General features: G+C 40.4%; 1 protein-coding gene and 1 long non-coding RNA gene across 4 annotated transcripts in view; one reads left to right on the top strand and one right to left on the bottom strand.

Annotated features, from left to right (window-relative positions):
- Nucleotides 1-22966, top strand: part of LOC137448087 (SAM and SH3 domain-containing protein 1-like) — a 603815-nt gene that overhangs the window by 157956 nt on the left and 422893 nt on the right. The window lies entirely within an intron of this gene.
- LOC137445615 (uncharacterized) lies at nt 714-22404 on the bottom strand. Its single transcript, XR_010988443.1, has 4 exons — nt 22294-22404; nt 20192-20238; nt 1370-1567; nt 714-950 (listed from the first exon to the last, which is right to left on the bottom strand). It is a non-coding gene; the product is annotated as an uncharacterized lncRNA (long non-coding RNA).

Genomic DNA, 22966 nt, shown 5'->3' with positions numbered 1-22966 from the left:
TGATTCTATCATTCTAAGATATGGTTTAAGAACAAATAACCAAAGGATAAATTGCAAAGAATAATAAATGAATCATGGATAACATGGGAGAGGTATTACTTTCTTTTTGTTTTAAATAACATATAGTGGTATTAGAAAAACTTGTCCATTGGCAGAGTACTGTAAGCTCACTGAAGTCACTGACACAATCTCACCTTCTTCAGAAAAAGGAATAGAAAGTAGTGGTAGGTCACAGCTAGGAAAAAAAAATTGGATGGTAAAATGTAAGGAATGACCCATACAGTGGGAACATCTGAAGAGTGTTATGGTTCAACTGACCCTGAGACAAGCAGCTACTAAAGGAACAGTCCATTTTGTATTCTACCCCAACATCTTGTTCCCACTGCCCTACTTGGCATTTTTTGACCAGGTAGTGAGTTGAGGTGTTCTATTTTTCTGTGTTGACAGACTTAGTTTTCCATAGGATAAGGCAGCTGAAGTAACTTACTATGCAGTTGCATGGTTCACTAAATCTGGTACTTGATGGAGAGACAAGAAAGCAGAGAAACATTTTTTTTTGGCTGCTACATTTATTAAAGACTAATATCTAAAAGTGAGGTAGCCACTACTCAAGGTCTCAGACTTAAAATCTGACTTTCTCCTGAGAGCCCTTTAAAAAGTTGAATTAGTGAAATAAATTTTATTAATATTGTATGCAAGTAATGTGACACAAATTGGGGGGAGTGGGAACCAAACACAAACCCCAAAACCTATATATTAAATTGACTATGCAACACATTGTTATATGCTCAGTGTTTCCCAATTTGTAGGTAAGAATGCTGGTGATGCTGCTTACCAGGATGCATCTCTTTCATGACTGGCTTGGGTACACAATTTTTAATCTTTTTTTCTTTACACGCTTCCTTTTTCACGCACACACAGATGGTATCACAGATCAGCTCCATTTTAAACTAGAATGTAATAATATAGATTTTATATAGAAGTTATATATGCCTCATGAAATGCTTTCAGGACAAGATGTAAGCAGGCGAAGATGTTCATTACAATATACAGCAATGTTATATAGTCTATCAGAAGGCACGTGTCACATCTCAACTGGTCATTTCCTACTGGCATGCATGTAAATGAGGCATACAATAGGTCAAAATAACAAAACAATATTTTAACACATGCAACCAAATTCTGCCTAGTTTCTCTCCTTCAGTTACAAGGTATTTACATTCCCCTCAGAGTCAAAGACAAAACATAGCTTTCTCTAAATGGAGCGAAGGCAAATCTTCCCTATAGCCTTCCAAAGCTATCTGAAAACAACCTCATGCCACACTAGAATCTTATAAACTTTTTTTTACACATGTCCATTAATATTTACCTGATTTAGGTTACAAAAGGAAATGATCCTGATGCTTTTCTGATGCATCTGTCTATTTTATGGTCTCTTGGTGATAGTGGTGATAGTTACTTAAACGTCAGAATTCATTGCAGTTTTAGACCTCACTTTAGAATCTGAAGGTTTATCTTTCAGTATGCTGCAGCTATTCTGTGATCTTCTGAATCAAATGCCAGACTGCTGAAAAGCGAATGGAATAAAACAAATTGCTCTTTTTAGTCAACAAGAAATGAAGTCAGATGGCACAACCTGTAAATATTCCCATGCTTCTCCTTTGAATAAAAGCAAACCAAAGCAAATCTCAAACCTGAATTTCCTTCTACTTGGCTTGTTGTGTATTTTAGGTCTACAGTACCTTGTGTCCATATACTGTGTTCCATCTTTTGAAAAGGATTTTTTCAGATGTGGTTAAAAGATTTAGCAGCAGAAACAATTATATATAAGAAGGGAGATGTAAGATAGGTATTTGTGATAGATAAGCATGCATTTCTAGAAGCACTGGAAACAGCTCATGATCTGAAAACATTGTATTAAAAAAAAAAATTCTCCTTCATTTTGATGTTTTCACTTGGCACTGTAGAAACTGAAATATGGAAACTATTAAATGTCTGTTGTAAACTCCTTACAGTAAACAGAAAATTTTAACTCTCTGCCAGACCACAGGGTAAACTCTGGATACGTCATGTTTTCTCTGAACTGATCTCAAGAAACTTTGCTCATTCTCTGAACTGGGAGTGAGAATTGTGTGGGCAGCAGCATCTCAAAATGTTTTCAGTTGTGTCTGTAGGAAATCGTTCTCATCAGCCACATGAGAACAGCAGTTAAAATATAACAGGACACAGCCTTCACGAATTGTCCTTTTCCAGATTATGTAAGTGATGGTCAGTACATGAAAAGCAGTAGCAAACATGAAAGCTCTTTTTCTCCCTTTAGTTTGGAAATCTGACAAGCCCAGGGCATGCTCTTGCCCATTAGTGCTGTGCCACGTTCCACAAATAGAGGAAGACACCCTCATGTTCAAAGAAATCCTTTTCCTGTGTACACCGGAGGGTGTCCCTTTTCTGTTTTCTGTCTGTATTCCAAAATACTTTCTCTGGGGCTTATTCTGTAATGCCTGCTGAATAATATGCATGCTACTCTTATTTGCTTGCTGTTGTGTCCTACTGTATTGTCTGGTTTTTTAATTACATGTGCCCCCAAGTGATATCACAGAATGTGCTCCAGCATAGCCTGGTGTGATAAGGGCTCATTCAGCCTTTCTCTTCTTAACTCTGCTAGGAGAGCTGTATTTATGAGGGATTCCTGTGGTGCCTTTTTTCTTTGGTGATATAGCCACCCTGTGAGTCATAAAAGAGAGAAATAAATTCTAGCACATAGTAAAGGCAGGTGTAAGTACATTCAAGAAATTGAGGGATCATTTTGAAGTTTATTGGAGGTGTTTGTTTAAATTTGAGATAATTCATATTTTCAGAGTGTTAGGAAGACATACTTACATAAGGAAGAAAGGACTTGGACCATGCAAATGATGCATAAGAGAAAAGGGATGTTCAGGAAGGACACAGAGCAAGGCTGAAATGGTTTCCTGATAGGCATAGCAATTGCCACATATGGAAATAAGGGGAGTTGGGGCAATAAAGGATTTCATAACAAATGAAAATAAGGGAAGAAAATAATATGGTTAGAATGGAGAAAGGTTTCTAATAAGATAGATGTGAAAAAGAAAAATAAATGGAATGTGCAGGAAATTAAATTTCCCACACTTTATGTTAAAGTAGTTTAATGAACAACTCAACTATAATGGTTCTTAAGAAAAGAAGGAAAAAAAAACAACCTGATTGTGGCAGTTGTGGTAAGTGGAATTGGAATGTGTGTATACACATAAAGATGTTAAGAAGAGTGGCAGTGTTTGCAGATAGAGAGCAGCTGTTTGTCCAGTTTTAATTTATACTCTAAACAAATTCTTCTGCCTGGTGATCAAGTTTTTTATGAACACAGTTGCATTTAAGGTTAACCCAAAGGTAGAATCAGTGTAGTCTTATCAGAAGTTTCATTGTGAACACTTCAGTAGAAGGTCCCTTCAGAGTTTGCACTATTGATGGGAAAAAGTTAAGGCAGAGAAAGGGCATAGCATGCAGGAGGAATGGGACAATGTGTGTGCGTGCACCACATGTCATGCTGCAATGTCATTTCCAGGAGGCAGCAAGTGAGGGTATGCTGTTTACTCCATGCTTGGCCCTTTCTGTGTGGGTGTAGGTTGCATTTTGTCAACACTCAAGTGTCTAATTGCACAGAGAACTTGTCTTTTGACCAGGCTTTTAATTAAAATAAGTATATTAATTAAGATCTGTGCATCATAAATAAAGTAATTTTAAAATCAAATTACTGGTTATAAAACATTCCCTATTATAAGTAAAATAAAACAAGGCATTAAAACCAATTTTTACTCTCCTATAGAACAGGACACAGCATTTTCTTTCACTGCTCTGATGACTCATCTGTGTCTGCTGCCATCAGACATATAAATCAAAATACTCCAAGAATTCATCTTGCTGTAGCAGGGTTAGTCAGAATAAGCAGTATTACCAGCATCAAGATTGTCCTGTGTTGTATGTAGGGAGCTATTGCATGGATGGTGAATGGCAAGGTCACTGCTTTAATAGCAGCTGAGTGCCTGTACATGAGAAACTTCGAGTCTTCTCTTTTCTCCAAATTTCAAAGGAAAATAACTGTCAGAAATAGGCATGGGGTCAGGCAGGCTTTTTTGGGCAAAACATGAGATACTCATAGACAATTTATTAGTAAATAAATTAAGCCTAGTGCTGTGGCAAAACATTCCATTGGCACTATTGGTACTGAAAAGAAATGGAAGACCGTTATCAGGTGATGTACCTTTGATTTCAATTCTTAAAGGGTACATATATAAGTTTAATTCAATAACATTTTTATTTTCTTTGAAGTTAATGTCAAAAGTCTCTTCAAATCTTAGGTGCATAGAACAGTTATGGGTTGTAAAACACCTTTAAAGGTCATCTAGTCCTAATTCCCAGTACTAGCTGGGGACATCTTCAAATAGAACAGGTTACTCAGAGCCCTGTCCAACATGACCTGGAATGTTCACAAGGATGGACTTTCTACCACCTCACTGGGCAGACTGTTCCAGTGTTTCATCACTCTCATTGTAAAACATTTCTTCATTCTGGTTAGCCTAAATCTACTCTTATTTAGTGTAAAATCATCACCCCTTGTCTTGTCACCACAGGCCCTGCTAAAAAGATTGCCCCCTTAAATAGATCTTCATAGTTTTCACAGTCAAATTTCTCAAATCTATCTTCTGTAAATTTGTTTATGTGTTTTAAAATTATTTTCAATGCATACAGTTCCTCTTTGAATATAAAATGTACAAATATTTCATGGATCTTTCCTTTAACTCTCAAAATCCCTTTCCAGTTATTCACAGTGACTCTTTTCTCTATCCTCTTGGCCTCCTGTCAGCATGTGGATAACTTATGGCAATTATTTCCTGAGGAGATATGCCTTGGGCTGTAGGATTCTGAGACTAGTTCTCATCTTTTCAATTTTCACTTAAAACCAGAAGGCCTAGTGTCTAACTGTGGAGTAGTACTTTTCTGGACTGCCTTTTTATTTGTACATTAAAATTAAAGTTATAATCCTAAAAGAAGACTATATTTATATTAAATTAGAGGTGAAAATTATGGGATTCTTGGGGTGCCTTTGTTAGGCTTTCCTAGAAAGTGAAGGACTCAGAATTTACTAATTTCTAGGGATTTTATGAAACTTTGAATTTTTATTGTTTTTCCTTCCATCTCATGCTTTGTTTAACTGCTCCATTCCTCAGACATTTGTACCTGTCAGGCCTGAATTTTCATTCCAGTTAAGGTCTTCCACTTGGGACAAGTATATATCTTGGATTTTCATTATTGAGTTGAGCAAGAAGAGAAGCAGCACTACAGGCTGGGGTCAGAGTGGCTGGAGGGTGGCCAGGCAGAAAGAGACCTGGGGGTACTGGTTGACATTAGGCTGAACATGAGACAGTAGTGTGCCCAGATGGCCAAGAAGGCCAATGGCATCCTGGCTTGTATCAGGAATAGTGTGGCCAGCAGGAGCAGGGAAGTCATTTTCCCCCTGTACTCAGCACCGGTTAGGCCACACCTTGAGTCCTGTGTCCAGTTTTGGGCCCTTCAATTCAAGAAAGATGTTGAGTTGCTGGATCGTGTCCAGAGAAGGGCAACAAAGTTGGTGAGGGGTTTGGATCACAAGCCCTATGACGAGAGGCTGAAGGAACTGGGTTTGCTTAGCCTGGAGAAGAGGAAGCTCAGAGTCCTTATTGCCATCTGCAATTACCTGAAGGGAGGTTGTAGCCAGGTGGGGGTTGGTCCCTTTTCCCAGGCAACTGGCACCAGAACGAGAGGACACAGTCTCATACTGCACAGGGGGAAGTTTAGGTTTGATCTTGGAAAGAAATTCTTCACAGAAAGAGTGATTTGCCATTGGAATGGGCTGCCCAGGGAGGTGGTGGGATCAATGACCCTGGAGGTGTTTAAGAAAAGACTGGATGAGGCACTTAGTGCCATAGTTTAGTTGATTAGATGGGTTGGGTGATCGGTTGGACTCAATGATTTTTGGAGGTCTCTTCCAACCTGGTTGATTCTGTGATTCTGTGACATGGAAGTCCATTCTCAAATTCTTAAAAGCAACAGTAAAATGTGGCATACATATATGTATTTTAAAGATTGGTCTGTCTGGAAGTTTTCACCAGTTTAGATACTCTGTGTCATATGACACACAGTTTTGTCTGTGGTCAACCCAAAGATTTTTCTTGAGAGAAACTGTTAAGATACATCTATTAGTATGAGTAGCTTTATTAGTCCCCTAAAATTATTCCTATGGGGCTTATTTCCTATTTTGTCATCTTTACTTTGTTGCTGTGTGGGGTTTTTTATTTCAGTTTTTACTTCTGAGACATACTCCTATGAAACACCATCCATGTCTTTTCAAGGCTTTTAGCATATTTCTTTTGTAAATTCTCAAGGTACAGGTAGGAACTCTTAGTTATTTTATGATTTTATAACTCTTCAGGGTATCAGGTCTTTCAGAATCCTCTTCTAGGGACGTTTTTCCATTAAACATTATTTGAATTGTAAAAGCATAATTACAGTACTTTAAAATGACAGTCTGTGCATTTTCAGTAAAAGCGTGCAAAATTATGGTTCAAAGTTGATTATTTTATAATAGCCACTAATGACATTATTGTATGCAAAACCAGGGTGGTGTTTATTCTCACAACAATTTGAAAACTAAAATTTTCCTACATAATGATCTTGTTGCAGTAAGACAAAATTGATCCCGGCAAAGCGTCTAGCCTAAGGTATTTCCAGTATAACACCCTTAAGTAAGAATGAAGAGGAAAGAAGATGTCTTCAGCTGCAAGCTGAGGCATGTCAAGGTTTGTTTGTAATTCAGAGCTCTCCTTTCAGTGATACTCAGTGTGTACTTAAGGTAGGAGCACATTCATCCTGGTCAGTTTGAGAATTACTCTAATTTTCTTTTACTACGTTGCTCCATGTCTGGTAAATCTCTTTACAGTACAAAAATGATGTAACCCATTGCCTTTGTCACTTTCAGGAAGACTTGGTTGCTGAAAGACATAACTGGCTGGCACTGAATAAATCTCATAATGTTGCTAAAAGAACAGATAATTAAAGTTAGTAACAGTATCGGCGCTTACATGTTTGGAGGATAATGTTTTCATATACTGTCCTATAAACTAAGAATCGTCTTCCTTTTGCAACCCTTTCTTTGTCATCTCTTCCAGGGATGATAAAATTTAGCTGCATATTCACACACAAGATCTCTGCTGTTTGGCAAGATGTTCATAGTAGGTTTTTGTGATAAACCATAAAATCCCATACACACAAAAAATGACAGGTAGTAGCATGAATAGAAGTGATGTAAGGTTTCTTGGATGGAAAACTGGCCATGTGAGCACGGTCTCTAAGCCAAGATGTTTTAAGCAAAGATGTTACAAGTGAAGATGTTTACTCTGCAACACAGTTTCAAGCATAGTTAGCGTATGTATTTTTCTAACGCAGTGTTGTGTCACTCTAATTGGCTGCCTTTCTACTGACACACACTTAAGCAACGCATACAATTGGTTAATGCTAAAAACCAATCTTTTCAAACACTTCTCAACATATCCAGCCAAGTCCTGTATGATGTCTCTCAGTTCCTGATAAGGTGTACATTCCTAGACTTCAAGACAAAACACGGACGTTCCAAAGCTATCCAAAAGTAACCCTCCTCCTACAGCAAACCAGAAAGTCTTTAATCACCAGTATATTGTAAGTGTTCAAGTAGTATAATGAAGTGACTGTGTCAGTGTACTTGTGTCTTCCATAACTCCGGTTGTTTCTGTGAAACTGTAAGGGGTACCTGCAATATAACCAAAGACGTTGCAGTACAAATAAATGTTGACCCTGGCTGCAGTCTGTATAGATACAATGCTTGGGATTATATGTACTACTAAATCCTGTCTTCTTTAAATCCCTGTAAAATAGGGAGCAGTTCTTGAATATCTGAAAGACTCTTCTTTACTCCCTGCTGGGGTCTGGGCAAATCCATTGTGCCCCTGTACTCTGCACTGGTTAGGCCACACCTTGAGTACTGTGTCCAGTTCTGGGCCCCTCAGTTTAAGAAGGTCATCGAGACACTTGAACATGTCCAGAGAAGGGCAACGAGGCTGGTGAGAGGCCTTGAGCACAAGCCCTATGAGGAGAGGCTGAGGGAGCTGGGATTGTTTAGCCTGGAGAAGAGGAGGCTTAGGGAAGACCTTATTGCTCTCTACATCTACCTGAAGGGTGGTTGTAGCCATGAGGGAATTGGTCTCTTCTTTCAAGCAACCAGCACCAGAACAAGAGGACATAGTCTCAATCTGTGCCAGGGCAAGTTTAGGCTCAAGGGGAGGAGAAAGTTCTTCACAGAGAGAGTCGTTTGCCATTGGAATGGGCTGCCCAGGGAGGTGGTGGAGTCATCATCCCTGGAGGTGTTCAAGAGGGGATTGGAGGTGGCACTTGGTGCCATGGTTTAGTCATGAGGTCTGTGGTGACAGGTTGGACTTGATGATCTTTGAGGTCTCTTCCAACCTTGGTGATTCTGTGATTCTGGCCAAATACCCAAAGAGATGTACCTTGCAGAGAATACTTGACAAAATATTTCATAAGAGTGGGTTTCTGTCCAACGTGTCTTAATCTCAGTTGTGTGTTTGCTAACGGAAATGGTCTTGATGTTTATTAACACAAAGATTTAGATTATAATTTTCTGTAAGGTATAATGAAATTGTTTATGAACCTATGGATACTAATATTGGATGAAACATGAGCATATTTTGGCTGCTGCCAAATAATTTCTGGAGGATGTACTGGTTTGAAGATGAATCAACTGATCGAACCAAACTCTTAGTCTACTAAGAAGGCTAATTATCCATCTGTACTATGAATGCCTTGAAAATCTTCACGAGGCTGTTTCAAAAATAGTTGGGCATACCTACAGAAGTCATAGGGCCACATTCTTTTTCAAACATTGAGGTGGTTTGAAACAGGTATAACATATGTTACTATACTAGAAAATTTCCTGTCTTCGAATGTGGTCCTCTGCTTTAAGAAAGGATCCTAGGGATGCAAGGATAGATACCTATGAAAATTAATTTACCATTTATGTTTGCAATTGCAATGAAGTTTTTCTGGGTTTGATTTTATTTTTACCAGAGGCTGAGAAATCCTGAGCAGTAGGAAGGTTCTGTTACATTACCCATTCTTCTGTCTGCCTCTGCACTGTTGTTCTCACAAGCAATTTTCCAGTGGTTTGTCTAATTTGCTTTTAAAACCTCAGAACAAATTGTGCTTTTTCGGTTTCCTGTGGGAACTGAAATTCAGTGATTCTCAACAACCTTATATATAATTTATTTCAATTATATATGGTGCCATTAGAACTTTATCATTCAGATAAAATTCAAGCAGAAAAAAATATTTTTATTTATATTTTCATAGACAACTACTGGAATTGTGGTGATGTGCTCTTTTTCATAGTATAAGTTTTATACCTCAGTACATATCAGCTGTTTATGCTATTGTGTTCTACAGGAGATTCCAAAGAGATAAATTTATATAATACAGTCATAATTTACAGTCATTAATATGGAGATGTTGTCTTAATTACCTAAGCAAAAATATCCTGCAGAATTTATTTTTTTTTAGTTATTAAAAACTGATTACTATCTTAAATGAGTTATTGGAAATAAAGAATTCAGTAACAAAAATTAATCACTGTCACATCCTTGTGCATGTCTTGTGGATGCTAGGCTGTGTAGAACATTTGTTTGGAAAAAGGAGAATTATTATTGTCATGATACCCTTAATAGAAACAGACAATCAAACAAATCTTAATTTGAAAAGGTTTCTGTAGTCATAAATCATAATGGCATTGTGCTTTAATGGAGGAAAAACATCTTCATAGCTCTATGACTTTGGTGCAGAGGGCCACATTCTGGGAGGGGAACGTTGTCATCAGACTTCCTACTCCTCCGCCCTCCCATTTCACAGACAGGTGACTTTTTTTGCCGAAATTCAAAGTTAGGTATGCATTGTGGCTACTGGTTAAATCTGGATGCTTTCATGTGTGACCTGCAATACATTCTATGGTCCTGCTCTGGCAGGGGGGATTGGACTTGATCTCCTGAGGTCCCTTCCAATCCCTAATATCCTGTGAACCCTGTCATCCTGTGAAATCATATTGTATTTAATCTTACATTTTGTGACAATGAAGTATTTATCAAATTTCACCAGTGTGTCTTTCTCTTTCTGGTAGCAGATACCTGGTGGTCATTTGCAATGCCACTGAAACCAGCACAAATTAAAGGTCAATCTGTGTTTAACATTGATAAAAAGACCAATATGCTGGTAAGCTGGTAACTGATTGTTAGGGTCATGAGTACTTGGGCTAAACACAATGAAGTGAAAAATAATTTTAAAACTCCCAAAGGGAAAACATAAAATATGAAACTTGGGCTGCACAAACATTAGCTGGGGACATAATGTGGCTTAGCTGCCATTTAGGCAATCTGCCCACGCCATCAAGAGAGGATTTATTTTTACATGCATATGTATATTAAAGATGGTAATCACATTTTCATTCCCATTGAAGGGGAGAAGATAGTAGAATATTGAACAAATTAAAGGCTGAATTGATGAAGATATTTATCTTCAGCCTTAGAAGAGATTAGTAGGACTTTAAGCTAATGAAGAAATGAATAGCAAATTAAGATGGATGTATTGTAGTTATTTACATAGTTTACTCTTTATCTAGAAAAGCTACTGTCATCTTGCCTAATTACATCAGTTGGAGTTAAGTAGTAGAGTTAAAAAAGATGAGTGAGATGTGTTGTGAATTAATATAGTTGAGATAACTCATAGAATTGATACAATCGAGGTAGCGGCCATTGGCTTACAAAGCTTCTATGTCTCTCAGTGATATCCCTGAGATGCACTGAGAATGGTGCTCCAATGCCCATATGGTGTACATATGCTTATGAAAAGATGATCTCCCTGCCAAAGAGCAGGGGAAAGGGTGTAAAGGGCATATGGTGTAAAGACAAGAGAAATAAAGTCAAAGCGATGTGGACTGTGTAATTGAGCCATCTGCTGAGCCCAACTCTGATAGCTGAACCACATCTATCATAATCCTAGAATTACCCAGTTGGAAAACACCTTAAGATCATCAATACAACTTAACCACAACCAAACATCCCCCTGTACACCACTGTTAGACCAGTTATTCAGCAGCCTAAGCTGGTTGTATTTTTAAGTATGGTGGTGAATGTGAACCCTCCCACCCCATAATATCTGATCTGTATCTTCTGCAAAAGAAGTAAAAACAGAATCATGGAATCACAGAATAGTTTGAGTTGGAAGGGACCTTCAAAAGTCATTAGTCCAACCCCCTCGCAATGAGCAGGGACATCTTCAGCTAGATCAGGTTTTTCAGAGGCTCCTCCAAACTGATGCTGAATGTTTCCATGGATGGGGCATTTACCACCTCACTGGGCAACCAGTTCCAGTGTTTCACCACCCTCATTGTAAAACATTTCTTCCATAGATCTAGACTAAATTTAGCTAGTTTTAGTTTAAAGCCATTGCCTTTCACTCTAGTGCAACTGGGCACTAAAGGGTGTAGCAAAGTATTATTTATATCATTCCTTAGTAAATATTTGTCTGCTGTCAGTGTGTGAAACTGTACTGTGTGTGGCTTACATCATTAATGTGCATGTTTACTGACCCTCTCTCTTCGGGTAATGGGATGCACTTCCTGCAAGTTTTCTCAAACTAGGATTTTTTGAATAACATTTTGGAGTAATTTTTGAGTGTGACAGGGTTTCTGCTATAAATGAACAGGCCCCATAGTGAACAGCTCAGCCCTATCACATAATTTTTTTCAGGTCACCTTTAAAGAAAAATGTGGTGCTCCTACTGTGTTACATGCCCCCAACAAACTGCTTTCTTAGCAGGAACTCTGTTGTTTTATTGATAGCACAACTAACTACAGATAAATCCTCTGACTTGGTAAGTCCCTTGTTACCTCTTTGATACAAGGCATCCCCTGCTGTGTTCCCCAACTATCAGATGATCAAAAAACTGAACTGTGAAAACAACAGCAGCCATGAATCTTCCTTTCAGAATACACTTTTTGAAATAAAAATCTTATAATAAATGAGTAGATGAATGAAATAGATCTCATTAATGTACATTATAGCAGTGAGAGAGCGCAGATTTTGCACTAATTAAGGAAACACAGTAAGTTGGAGTGAGTTTGGCTTTGCTCTTTTGCTACTGAGCTATATTGTGTGGACAGTTAATCATTTAAATTACAGCGTGGTATCTGATTCAGAAGGCAGCTACAATTGTAGACCTGTAATGTAGAAGAAAAATCATTCTGTATGAGGTGTTGCATTATCTAGCTTATCTGTGCACAGCATCACACTATGGTCTTGGAGTACTTTTCTGTTTGTTCTCACTGAGGAATGCACTTTAATGGTTTCAGCAGCTGCTCTGAAATAAGTCTCTGGAAAGGTTACTGACTTGCTTGTACGTTTCAGCTACAACTTAAAGCTTCACAGCTTTGCTTTAGTGAATCTCTGTTTTGGGACATAGTTCACTCACATACTTTCTCATAAAATATCACTGCCTAAAGCATCTTGAGTGTGTTTGGTATCCCACATGCATCTCCTCTGGCCCTGTCAGAGGTATTTTGAGGCATAAAGGAATGGTTTTCCAGATTGCAGTACTACAGTATTTACTTAACAGTGGCAGGCACTAGTAGGTCATAAATGCCTCAAAGATATTAAGGGAGACTTGACCCAGTCTTCATAATGGTTATTAAAAAGACTGCTTAGGTGTCTGGAATAGCTTTTTTATTATAAGAAAAGTGGCTGGTGGTTTGGGCTGTAGATTTGCATGAAACAGTCTTGTTCTTGATTGTTTTTGTATGAAGCTGCTAGCTAATAAAAGTGGCACTTTCTAGAATGCAAATCATAGAATCATAGAATCAACAAGATTGGAAAATACTTCAGAGATCATCAAGTCAAATCTATCAACCAACATTTCATGACTAACTAAACCATGGCTTCAAGTGCCACGTCCAATCCTTTTTTTGAGCACCTCCAGGAATGTTGCCTTTGTCCTAGTACTACCTCTGGAAGAATCTCAATCAATTTGATTATGTTTGCAGAAATTCAGAGGATTATTCAGTCACTGAACATACTGACTCCAGAAACCAGTTCAGTACAAATGAAATGAAACTTTCACTGTTTCTCATCAGTCTCACCACAGGAACTGCATTTTGTCTGATATTCCTGTGATCTGGAGAGCATAGAAAAAGAAAATGCTGATGAGAAATAAAACTAGCTAAATTTTACAGAGATCAAAAAAAAATTCAGTTCCACTGTGATTTGGACTTTGGATAAAGAGGCAATGCAAAGTGAATATAGTTTCTGTTGTCAAGATGGGTATGGCTGCTCATCTGATTTAATGCTATTTCTGGATGTTATGTGTTATGAAGGAAATATACTTCTCATATGCATGTATAGTTATATAAAAAACTCATTTTTCTTTAGGAACAGAGATCTGCATTTTGTGTCCAAGTTAGAAAATGTGGCAAGATGAATTAGTTTATTTAAAGAAATAAGGTAATATTGCTTGAGTGTGGCTGTAATGTGAGTATGTTTCAGAAGCAGACGTATTCACATCTTAAAATACTCAAGAGTCATTTAGTGAGAGTGAAGATTGAGAGATCTAAGAAAGGAAGGGGTAGAAAAGTAAGTAATGTAAACCAAGAGGCTACTGAAACTTCTTAAAATGCAGTAAGGCTGCAATGAGCACTTACGCAGTATTCTCTGCATGGTGAGTTGCTGGACTTCAGACAAGGACACGAGAAATGGCTGTAGATTTTCTCCAGTTGGAGTATTTATTTTTTAATTACACTTATTTATTTATTTACACTGAGTGGATGTGACCAAGAAGTTCTTCACCATGAGAGTGGTGAAGCCCTGGAATGGGTTGTCCAGGGAGGTGGTTGAGGCCCCGTCCCTGGAGGTGTTTAAGACCAGGCTGGATGAGGCTCTGGCCAGCCTGATCTAGTGTGGGGTGTCCCTGCCCATGGCAGGGGGGTTGGAACTAGATGATCCTTGTGGTCCCTTCCTACCCTGACTGATTCTATGATTCTGTGATTAATGAGGTGCTCTGATGAAGCATGGGAGATTGGAAGTGTCGCTTTTGGTACTTTATGATGGTAAAGGGATCAATGTAAAGGGGTTGCAAAATGCTAGGCTTTTTAATGTCTCACATCATATGCAATCTTTAAAAATGAGGCAACCACTTTTGGAAAGAGGGCTACACTGTACACTATCATTGTAGTCATACCACCTTTTCACTAAAAACAGAACTGAAAGTTTAGAAGACAGAATCATGACGTATCAGAATCAAAATAGATGTTGTGTTCTCAGAAAACTTTTAAAGAAACTTTCTAACTCTGTGGTATTCAAAACTGAAATTGTCTTGTGCCACTGAAGAAGAGGGCAGAGAAGGTAGCTTCATTATACACTGATATAAAAGCCTTTTCCTCCAAATTCCACAAGTTTATCTTATGATGAAACAAGTTTATTGTGTTTTGATAATGGACAAGAAGTATATGAATAGCTAGGACCTACATCTGGACTATTTTCTCCTGAGCAGAAAATTGTCAGATGTATATCATAGTATCAGTCAGGGTTGGAAGGGACCACAAAGATCATCTAGTTCCAACCCCCCTGCCATGGACAGGGACACATCACACTAGATCGGGCTGGCCAGAGCCTCATCCAGCCTGGTCTTAAACACCTCCAGGGATGGGGCCTCAACCACCTCCCTGGACAACCCATTCCAGGGCTTCACCACTCTCATGGTGAAGAACTTCCTTCTCACATCCAGCCTGAATCTCCCCACCTCCAGCTTCATTCCATTCCCCCTAGTCCTATCACTACCTGATATCCTGAGAAGTCCTTCCCCAGCCCTCCTGTAGGCCCCCTTCAGATACTGGAAGGCCACAATTAGGTCACCTCGGAGCCTTCTCTTCTGCAGACTAAACAGCCCCAACTCCTTCAGTCTGTCCTCATAGGAGAGGTGCTCCAGCCCTCTGATCATCCTTGTGGCCCTTCTCTGGATATGTTCCAGCACCTCCACATCCCTCTTGTAATAGGGGCTCCAGAACTGGACACAGTACTCCAGGTGGGGTCTCACCAGGGCTGAGTAGAGGGGGAGGATCACCTCCCTCGACCTGCTGGCCACACTTCTCTTGATGCAGCCCAGGATCTGATTGGCTTTGCGGGCTGCAAGTGCACACTGAGAGCTCATGTTGAGCTTCTCGTCCACCAGCACCCCCAAGTCTCTTTCCTCAGAGCTGCTTTCCAGCCAGTCACTGCCCAGCCTGTATTTGTGCCTGGGATTGCCTCGACCCAGATGCAGGACCCTGCACTTGCTCTTATTGAACTTCATGAGGTTGGCTTGTGCCCACCTCTCCAGCCAGTCAAGGTCCCTCTGGATGGCCTCCCTTCCCTCCAGCGTGTCTGCTGCACCACACAGCTTGGTGTCATCAGCAAACTTGCTGAGGGTGCACTCAATGCCACTGTCCATGTCCCCCACAAAGATGTTGAATAAGACAGGTCCCAGGACTGATCCCTGAGGGACTCCACTTGTCACTGGCCTCCACTGGGACATGGATCCATTGACAGCCACTCTTTGGGTGCGGCCATCAAGCCAGTTCCCTATCCATCTAGTGGCCCACCCATCAAACCCATGTGTCACCAGTTTGGAGACCAGGATGTGGTGTGGGACAGTGTCAAAGGCTTTGCTCAGGTCCAGGTAAATGACATCAGCTGCTCGCCCCTCATCTATTAATGTTGTCACCTATTCACAGAAAGCCACCAGGTTTGTCAGGCAGGATTTGCCCTTGGTGAAGCCGTGCTGACTGTTCCAAATCACTTCTTCACTATTCTTTTGAGTCAGTAGTGCCTCCCGGAGGTTCCGCTCCATGACCTTTCCGGACACAGAGGTGAGACTGACTGGCCTGTGGTTCCCTGGTTCCTCCTTCTTACCCTTTTTGAAAATGGAAGTAATGTTTCCCCTTTTCCAGTCTGTGGGGACTTCACCAGACTGCCATGATTTTTGAAATATAATAGAGAGGTTTAGCAACCTCATCTGCCAATTCTTTCAGTACCCGTGGGTGTATCCCATGAGGTCCCATGGACTTGAACATTTTCAGGTTCTTCAGGTGGTTACAAACCTGATCTTCAGTTCAGTTCAGGGAGTGTCTGAGGTTGTTGCATCCTGGAGTTGAACACATACTGCAGACAGACCAAATCCAGTGAAGACATCCATCTTTCTTCCACGAACCACATACATTACAAATTTTCAAGTTTTGGCTCTAACTCTAAAGATGTCTTTGATTCACAATAATTCATAAATGCTAGGGAAACAACAGATAAGCTGCCTAAAAGCCACTTGTCATTTTACAAATGCAATAGAGATTGTTAATTGTTTGCACAAGATCTTGTTTTTACAGCAATAATTTCTGGACCAGATAATGATCTTTTATACTTCATGTAAAGGTTTCAATATTATATCATGCTTCAATGGATTTTGACTTATTACCAAGTCATTGCAACAAGGGTAAAGTTTTCATAATTTATGGAAGTGATTATTCTGTGTAGTGTAGGAGCTGACCAAATAAATAATTGAAAAATGGCATTTTTTCCTCAGGTCCCCTGCCATTAGTAGATTTCTCCACTCTGACTATTAAAAAACCCATGTCCCAAGATATTGTTCAGACAATACAGAACAAGTATCTTCATTTCCTTCAGTCTGAATGTGATATGTGCTTAAGTCAATGATGTAAGCTTTGTATACTGCTGGTGCTCTACTGATAACTTCTGATGTAGAGAATGGAGTTTTAGTTTTGCTTTTCAGATGCTTGATGATTTCACTGCACTTGTTTTCTTTTTCAAATTATGTATGTTGTACAGATTGTCACAGTTTCAGTTCTGCGATTTGTATCTCTTTAGGGCTTTTGCCTGAGGGCAAACCCTATCTGTCAAGTTTCCTTGATTAAATTAGCTTATTTAGAGTGTGTAGCAGGAAGAGATTGAGTAACAAAATCCATCCCCAACTGTGTTTGGTGGTTTGTTGTTTGTTTTTGTTTAAGATTTTGTCTTTGGAAGATCTGAACATGTGCATTAATTTTGGGACAGAAGGGTTTGAAACACCATTTCTAGATTTGTGAGTGGTCCTCTTGTCTAACTACAACAAAAAGTGCTCCAGACAGCAGCTTGGCTTCTGAAGGAGCAAATCAGAGGTACAATTTTAAGCTTGTATTTAATTGTCAGCTTTTTACAATTAAAGTATTGTATGTCTTATGTGGCAATCAGCTGCAAAAGCTTAAGAGCAACCTACCACTTACCTGTTCCTGCTGGGCAACTGCACCAACAGGGCACGTAAGAGTTCTTGTCAACCAGTGCAAAGTTAAGTGGTTTTCTTTTATACTGTCATAGAAATGTGGGTTGAGCTAAGATGCTAGATTTCACACCAAGTGTTTGAAGAATGTAGGTCAGTGCAAGAAATTGAGGAGACTTTTAAAAGCAGAAACCCAGCCTTGCTCTCTCTTTCTGACCACACCAGTGTACTGAGTTACTGGCTTTGGCTGTACTCATAAGTCTGATACAGGGTTGGCCTTTATTACTAGTTCTTCTAGAAAGTATCTTAAGATTTTCTGGGAAAAAAAGGCATAACAAAATGGAAGAGGATAGTGTCTGCCACACACCTGCAAGATTCTCAGTAAAGCATTCACAATATCAAGAAAGGATGAGGAAGAAACCATAATACTTTCCTTTGGAGAGTCATCTTCACTGTCTGTTGGGGTGGATTACAGCAACAATTTTGTCACAGATGCTTAACAGCTAGTGCAGTGACGGGCTCCAAATGGTCACTGGGCAGTAAAAGGACATTGACTGAAAGATGTTTCCCTATTATAATGATAGTTTCTGATTCATAAATTACTCTTTACAGAAAATATAAGGGAATATGTATGTGTGGCTGTTTGGGAGAAAGAAGTGTGGAGAAGACAAAGCCCTGAAATTTTCCAGTTAGGAGCCAGATCCTCATAGGCAGGCTTAGCTGCATAGGCCAGTGAAACTCACTAGCAATCAGTGCCACGTAAAGAGTATACACTTTTTTAGTATACACATACATTCCTTGGCTCTTGGTTAGTCTGATAACTCTCCAACAGAGAGTAGATGAAGGGATGCGATTCTGCCACTACTATGCTGAGACCTCACATGGAGTAATGTGTCCTGCTGTGGGGACTGCAATGGAAGAAGGACATGGACCTGATGGAATGGGTCCAGAGGACGGCCTCAAAAATGATCAAGGGGCTAGAGCACCTCTCCTGCAAGGAAGTGCTGAGACAGTTACTCAACCTGGAAAAGAGAAGGCTCTGTGGAGATCTTAGAGCAGCCCTCCAGTACCTGTAGGGGCATTACAAGAAAGACAGGAAGGGGCTATTTAAAGTGGAATGTAGCAATTGGACAAGGGGCAATGGTTTTAGGCTAGAGAAGGGTAGTTTTAGACTGGACATTAGGAAGAAGTTCTTAACTATGAGCATGGTGGAACACTGGAACGAGTTGCCCAAGGAGGTGGTGGAGGCCCCATCCCTGGAAACATTCATGGTCATACTCCACAGGCCTTTGGGCAACCTGATCTATCAGGTTGAGGATGTCCCTGCAGGAATATATTATCTTTAAAGGTTCTTTCCAACCCGGTGCATTCTATGATTCTATGATGCAGGAGAGGACTGACTAGGTTGTTTCCATGTTTTTATTGTAGCTTATGTAAAACCTATGAAAGTACACAAGTGTTGAAGAAAAGCCCTGATGAAGATAAAGGAGGTACACTGCAGTCACTTCTTATTCATGTTCACATAATGAAAGGGTTTACTCTAAAATTGCAGTAACTGGTGGTTCTTTCACTCAGTCTAATATTCAGTAGCAATTGACTGTAATGTAAAATGCAACAGATCTACAAGGTTATACAGTTACTGTAAGGATATGTTTGAAAGTCTTCAAGGAATTCAGAGTTGATATACAAAATTCACCCTCTGAGTAGTCTTTAAGATGTAAAATGCAAGAAATACACATGTATGTCTGCATATAGGGTACCTCTGAGTTTCTAACTTGTGCTTGATTGTGGGAATTCTAACCTGATAGCAGTTTTCATCTTCACTTTTTTTCTGGCACAGAATGCTCTATCATAAAAAGCAGACTATGTTCTTTTGAAGTAAATTCACAGTAACTGTAGGGAAATGCATTTCAGTGGTTTTACAATAGAGCTTCAGACTTACTAAAGCTACTGTATTGGGTTTTATGCATCATTTCAGTATCTGAGTAACTTTATTCAGTAACAATCATCAGGACAAGGCATAGCACTCTCTTGAGATGTGAAGACGTTGATTGTAAATCATATTTTTGTAGTGGTTCACTACAGGAACTAGGAATATCAAACTGTATGTATTATTTTTTATATAAGTACCTGTAAGTATCCATCATCTTTCAAGTAAATCACCAATAACCTGATGTAGCAGCAATGACTTTTGTTTAGGTTGAAGTTTCAAGACTTGATCTAGTGAAAATCTCTCTCCCCCTTCAAAATCTGTAAGAGTTTGTGCAAGCTCTGAGGCTGACTGAAGGGATGAAGAGTAGAAAGACTAAGCAGACAGTGCAGAGAAGAGAAGAATAGCCGTTTTCAGGACTGGCATGGAAGTAGCTGAGTTTAGTAAAGCACTGACACCACAAGTAACACAGATCAAGATGCTGTTTTGCGAGCACAGGCTGTCCTGAGTGACTGTCTGCACATCTTTACATTGGTTCTACTACTTGCTTCCTGGACTATGCAGGGATTTTACACAAACCAGACAGCAAATATGTTCACTTTAATTGATGCTCTTACTGTTACATTTTGTTTTCTGGTTTAGTGTTGTTTATTTTTCTTTTCTTTCTTATTTTCCTTTTTTTTTTCCCAGGAGTTTTAGTACCTTTGCAAAAATTTGCTGATTCAAGGGAAGGAGGGGAAACAGGAATGCAGATGTGTGGGGAGGGCTTCTTTGGGTGACATAGCAGATTTAACCTGGCATAAGTAATGAAGCTACACTGAATACCTGTCTCCTCGTCATCTTGTCAGAGCTGAGGACAAGGCTTGGTTGACCTGTGGGGTAAAAGCAGTCATGTTAATGCCTCTGCAATTTGTGTGACTATTAGTCACTACAGAGAAAGACCACCTTATTTTGCAGCCTGGATTCCACTATTAAAGCAACACCTCAATAATAATGTGAACGCAAGGAATTTTTGGTCCATGGCAATCAGTCCTCTTTTCATTTGGGTATTAGCTGATTTGGCCTTCAACGTTTCTGTACTTCAGATCTTGAACTTAACACACATTCTTTTTTCCCTTGCACTTCACAAGAGTCTTAAATAGGAAATATGTTTAAAACTAAGAAAATTAAAATAATGAAGTGTGAAAATAGCCTCCCTCCCTTTTTTTTTTTTTTTTCCATAAAGAGTAAGAGACAGTGGTTGAATGAAGGATGTGAAAGATAAAAAGTCACTGAGAAAGTGTCAGAGGTAGATTATGCAGAATAGACTAGAATAGAATAAACCAGGTTGGAAGAGACCTTCAAGATCATCGCGTCCAACCTATCCAACACCACCTAATCAACTAACCCATGTAACCAAGCACCCTGTCAAATCTCCTCCTGAACACCTCCAATGATGGTGACTCCACCACCTCCCTGGGTAGCCCATTCCAATGGCCAATCACTCTCTCTGTGAAGAATTTCTTCCTAACATCCAGCCTAAACCTCTACTGGCACAGCTTGAGACTGTGTCCTCTTGTTCTGGTGCTGGTTGCCTGGGACCAACCCCCACCTGGCTACAACCTCCCTTCAGGTAGTTGTAGACAGCAATAAGGTCTTCTCTGAGCCTCCTCTTCTCCAGGTTAAGCAACCCCATCTCCCTCAGCCTCTCCTCATAGGGCTTGTGCTCCAAACTCCTCACCAGCTTTGTTGCCCTTCTCTGGACACGATCCAGCAACTCAACATCTTTCTTGAGTTGAAGGGCCCAAAACTGGACACAGGACTCAAGGGGTGGCCTAACCAGTGCTGAGTACAGGGGCAGAAGTACTTCCCTGCTCCTGCTGGCCAAACTATTCCCAACACAGGCCAGGATGCCATTGGCTTTCTTGGCCATCTGGGCACACTGCTGGCTCATGCTCAGCCTCCTATCGACCAGTACCCCCAGGTCCCTCTCTGCCTGGCTGCTCTCCAGCCACTCTGACACCAGCCTGTAGCACTGCATGGGGTTGTTGTGGCCAGTGTGTAGAACCTGGCACTTAGATATGTTAAATCTCATGCCGTTGGACTCTGCCCATCTGCCCAGCCTGTCAGGGTCTTTCTGCAGAGATCTCCTACCCTCTATCAGATTAACACCTGCCCCCAGCTTGGTGTCATCTGCAAATTTACTGATGATGGACTCAATTCCCTTGTCCAGATCATCAGTAAAGATATTGAATAGGATGGGGCCCAGCACTGATCCCTGAGAGACACCACTAGTGACTGGCTGCCAGCTGGCTGTGGCACCATTCACCACCACTCTCTGGGCTCAGCCCTTCAACCAGTTCCTAACCCAGCACAGAGTGCTGCTGTCCAAGCCATGGGCTGACAGTTTGGCCAGGAGTTTGCTGTGGAGGACATTATCAAAGGCCTTGCTGAAGTCCAGGTAGGCTAAATCCACAGCCTTCCCCACATCTGCCAGGCAGGTCACCTGATCATAGAAGAAGATCAGGTTGATGAGGCAGGATCTGCCCTTCCTAAACTTCCTAACTTCCTCATCAGTTATCTCTGCTCCAGATGCATCTGTGGTGGAGGGTCCTGACCAATGTGAGCATAAATAGACTAGTTTCTGGCTGTCCTGTATTCAAGAATCATGGAGGGAGCCTCTGTTTCCAATTCATTGGTATCTGATCAAAGTCTGGTTCCAGAATAGAGGGTACCTTCTCTCTGAATAGTCAGTGGGGCTTGACCCACTGAGTGCCTCAGAATATCCTAAATTGGTGACACCCTGCAGGGCTCCTCATGGAGTGTGGCTGCAGCTACCACATGCTCCTGGCAGTGACTGGGCTGCAGGTCTGTGTCATCTTTTGCCTTTACTGATTGCCTTAGCGTTAAGAACCTGTCCAGAAGCTGTAGGGCCTGATTAAACTCACCACATCTCAGTCTTCTGGCTCAGCTGTTCACCGGCAGCTTCCTTATTTATTTTCATTTTCATAATCTGTAATGGATTGAGCATCAATTTCAGAGATTCTTCCTGCTTCTGCCCTGCTACTGGTGGCTTTTCCTCAGCCTTTAGGAATGACTTTGGTGGTGTGAGCCTGATCAGCCAGGGGTGGGATTGGCTGCTTTATGTGGTGCCAGAGACTTGGGGAGAAGCAGAAAAACTAGTCTTTCCCTTCCCACTCCCTTCTCTTTCCACTGAAAGCTTTTGCCTGTCGGCTGTAATCTGTGGTTAATGCCCAACTGTCTGCTGTTTCTAAACTTCTGATGCAACTGCTGTCTTGGGAGGTGGATATTTCTGCCTGGGAGAGGGGGAAGGGAAACAGCTATAATTTTTATATATTTTATTTACTACTGACCTTTTTGTTTCTGTTTGTAGCTGTTAAATAGTTTGCTGTCTGAGTTTTAAACTCATGCTGGAAAGGCTTGAGGTGAGTACTTTGATCTTTGCAAGGTTTGGGGTAACTCAGAAGGGGCCCCAGCACTGGTTGCCAGCACTTTTGAGCTGAGCTGCAAGCTGTTTTCTTTGTTCTGCTTGGAGCCAGCATTGATTCTTGTGAGTTGTGATGGTGCTTAGGCATACTATTTTTTTTCCTTTCTTTTTTA

Source organism: Melanerpes formicivorus, unplaced genomic scaffold (assembly GCF_026170545.1).
Source record: "Melanerpes formicivorus ecotype bairdi unplaced genomic scaffold, bMelFor1.0.p_v2 SCAF_2, whole genome shotgun sequence".
NCBI classification, from domain to species: Eukaryota; Metazoa; Chordata; class Aves; order Piciformes; family Picidae; genus Melanerpes; species Melanerpes formicivorus.
This window is presented reverse-complemented; position numbering and strand designations above follow the sequence as displayed.